The sequence below is a fragment of the Trachemys scripta genome, chromosome 1, assembly GCF_013100865.1.
Source record: "Trachemys scripta elegans isolate TJP31775 chromosome 1, CAS_Tse_1.0, whole genome shotgun sequence".
Taxonomy (NCBI): domain Eukaryota; kingdom Metazoa; phylum Chordata; order Testudines; family Emydidae; genus Trachemys; species Trachemys scripta.
This window is the reverse complement of record NC_048298.1, coordinates 247,650,327-247,654,271: the sequence shown is the minus strand read 5'-3', so window position 1 is coordinate 247,654,271 and position 3,945 is coordinate 247,650,327.

The window sequence follows — 3,945 nt, the reverse complement described above, 5'->3', positions numbered from 1 at the left end:
GGGAGAGAGAGAAAGAGCCAGATCAAGAGATCCCTCTTCAAGATTTCTTGCAATACACAGCTGGAAGTTTTTGGAGTTGTTTGAGTTAGAAGTATTAGGAACATGGGTGGAATATATTTTTATTTCTCATTAAGATAATTAAAAAATGGTTGAGGGGATTTTTCTTAAACTTTCTTTAAAAGAAAGAAAAGTTTTAAAATAAAAATTTCAATCCAAAAGGGACATTGAAAGTGAAAAATGTTATCATGAAAATAACAAAGAGTCTGGTGGCACCTTAAAGACTAACAGATTTATTTGGGCATAAGCTTTCGTGAGTAAAAACCTCACTTCTTCGGATGCATAGCTATGCATCCGAAGAAGTGAGGTTTTTACTCACGAAAGCTTATGCCCAAATAAATCTGTTAGTCTTTAAGGTGCCACCAGACTCTTTGTTATTTTCATGATAACATTTTTCACTTTCAATGTCCCTTTTGGATTGAAATTTTTATTTTAAAACTTTTCTTTCTTTTAAAGAAAGTTTAAGAAAAATCCCCTCAACCATTTTTTAATTATCTTAATGAGAAATAAAAATATATTCCACCCATGTTCCTAATACTTCTAACTCAAACAACTCCAAAAACTTCCAGCTGTGTATTGCAAGAAATCTTGAAGAGGGATCTCTTGATCTGGCTCTTTCTCTCTCTCCCTGTTCTTTGCTAGGAATGAAAAGTTTTCTTTTCCAGTTAATGAAATTAACATCTGAAAATGTTACAAAGGCCATGAATAGATTCTCACTGTTACAAAATGCACACACTTAGCCAGGTAATGACATTGCATGGTGGGATATCTTGCAGACAGTAGATTACTTCAGGGAATTTGGAAGCATTCTGAAGAAGAATATCCAAGCCATCTTCTGTGAGATCCTTCCTGTCCCACAAGCAAAGGAAGACAGAAAGCAGAAGATTCTGGAAGTCAATCACTGGCTAGGTAAGGGGCACAGGGTGAAGGGTTTTGCTTTCATGGAACATTGATCCACCTTCTATGGGATGAGGAGACTGTATAGTACATAGTATACTTAATGTTCCGTGTTTTCTGTTTTTACCTATTTTCACTGTTAAAGTACCAGGGTTTTTTATTAAAGGAGTGTGGTTTTTACTAATTTACACCCATTTATCAATCCATTCAATATTTTCTGGGGTACTTATTGTTGTTAAACACTAATGCAATACACAATTGTTGTGTCCTGCAGCTCTGAGACTGAAGCAGTTCCGCAGTGTAAAACACAGAACACACATGGTAGAGATTGGAAAAATCAAACATTAATATCGCACTATGACTGGCTCACAGGGAGATGATGCCCACATATTTCGTTGCATCCGTTTAGTGTGGCACTGAATTTAAACAATCAATCCTCCACAGATAAAGTAAAAAGGTAAACATGAGGCGAAAACACAAAGGTATGCCTGACTACCAACAAGAAAACCAGTGCTTAGCAATTTTCAAGCAAAATAAAGATCAGAGTGAAGAGGATGCATTGTGCTGCACGTACTGCAGCATTGAGGTCAGTGCTCATGCCGACAGAATAAAGGAGCATGTTGAAAGCAAGTGACACAAGAAGCTTAAAGAAGAAAGTGAGCTTCAGGATAGTCAATATCAGGAGCTTTCACCAGGGCCTTAATGAAAAAGACCATGATGTTATTGACACAAACTGGGACTATAAAAGGTTGCTGCAGCTCCTCCATCTGGTCTTCAAGCCTGCTTCATACCTCTGCTGAAGCTTTGAACAAAGGACTGAATGATCCATCCCAGCTGTGGATGTACTCCAGAAACTTGATTTGAACCTGCAGTTTATTCTATCATTGCTACAAGCCTGAACCAAGAACTTTGCCATTACTGTATGTAATTGATTCCATTTAACCAATTTTAGCTCTCATCTATACCTTTTTCCTTTTATGAATAAACCTTTAGATTATAGATTCTAAAGGACTGGCAACAGCGTGATTTGTGGGTAAGATCTAACTTGTATATTGACCTGGGTCCGGGGCTTGGTCCTTTGGGATCGAGAGAACCTTTTTTCTTTTACTGGGGTATTGGTTTTCATAACCATCTGTCCCCATAACGAGTGGCACTGGTGGTAATACTGGGAAACTGGAGTGTCTAAGGGAATTACTTGTGTGACTTGTGGTTAGCCAGTGGGGTGAGACTCTGTTTGGCTGGTTCGGCATGCCTTAATAGTAAAGGAACTCCAGCTTTAGGTTGTAACTGCCCTGCTCGAAGCAATTTTTTCTGAATTGGTACTCTCAGAAGTGTCCCACCAAGGGTAGCATCGTTACAGTGAGGTCACAGTACGATTGTGTCAATGAATTTGTGCATTCTCTTTCTTTCACAGGACAACTGCTGTTAAGTGCAGAAGGGCCTATTGGTGACTTTGTACGACAATACTGTCCAGTAGCAAAACCCCTCCCTAATGCAGATAACCTCACTCGTAAGCATTTGAAAGAAAATGACAATGCTTTAGTATCTAAACTGATGGAAATGTGGTATCTAGTCTGATTTTTTACAAGTCTCCTGATGCTTTGGACTGTCCAATTCTTGGCCTTTTCTTTTCGTTTTTTATTTCAAAGCAAATAAACCTGCATTGTTTTGTGCTGACATGACATTCATACCCTCTACTGACACCCATTTTGTTGATGCAGCAATAACTGACATATTTGAGATGCACCAACTAACTTGGGAAAATGTGGCCATAACTAACACAGATTTTGCTTCCTAGATGGCTACGTTTGCACAGGAAATAAAAATCAGAAACCAGAGCTGCTACGTATAACCTGTCCTGCTCATTTGATTAAGATTGCGCTACCAGCAGCTACTGCTATGGAAGAAATGAAAGATGTAAAATCTTGCATCACTGGATTCAGGGCCATTTTCAAGTATATGAACAAGTTGAAGGCTTTGTTTTATATAGTGTGAGACGAGTGCAGAGCCAACTGCCAATTAGCTACCCCTGTTGTGCAACCTCGGTGCATGAGCTTGTACTTCACTGTCATGTAAATAACGTGTGGACTTTGCTAATGCATCTCCTAGATCATCCTGAGTTTGTTGGTTCTAAAGAAGAAACTCTCAAGAGACTGGCAAGTAACCAAAATGACGGCCAGATTCTGCGCACCTAGGTAATATTCACTGCTAAAATTTGGAATCACTGTGTGACAAACAGAAAACACTGGAGTTTTCTCCAACTACTGCCAACACGTTTGCCAATACACGTTTACCTGATCCTGACAACCAAAATTTCAGGTGAATTAAGCATAAAAGCTGCAGGAGAAACAAACGGTGAGAAAACTCAGCTGTTTCAGAAATCCTTCCAATCCCAGAACAGGCGAAAACCAAAAAAGCATTCAAAACCTTCAGCACTCAGCGAGAAATGGGAGAAAACCATGGCCTGTAATCTGAACCCCGAAGTGTTTGGTGCTGGAGATTCTTTTTGGAATGTCATCCAGGAGTTGCACCCCTTCCTTGAGGTGAATTTTGCAGCAGACTATGACCATTATGCCAGAGTGTTTCAACCATTTGCCACTAAAGATTTCATTTCAAATCTGAAAGGGGAATTTAGTACTTACATGAACATGCCTAACCATGACAATGTGAAACTGGATGTGCTGGCTTTTTGGAACAGTTATTGAGACACATTTCCCAACTTCAGCAAAGTGGCATGGCAAGCTTTGAGTGTACCTGCTGGATCTATTGATGCAGAGCATTTATTTTCAAAGTTGGACTACCTCCAGTATAACAAAAGGCTCAACATGAGTGAGGATACTTAGAAGAAAATTATTTGAGCGTATGCCAACCAGGATTACTGGAACAACTACTAGCTCTAAGAGAGACAAAACATAACATTTTATGTTCAAAGGTTCAATTATACTACAGTACAATGTGTATATTATGAATTTTGTTTTTGTTTTTCTTTTC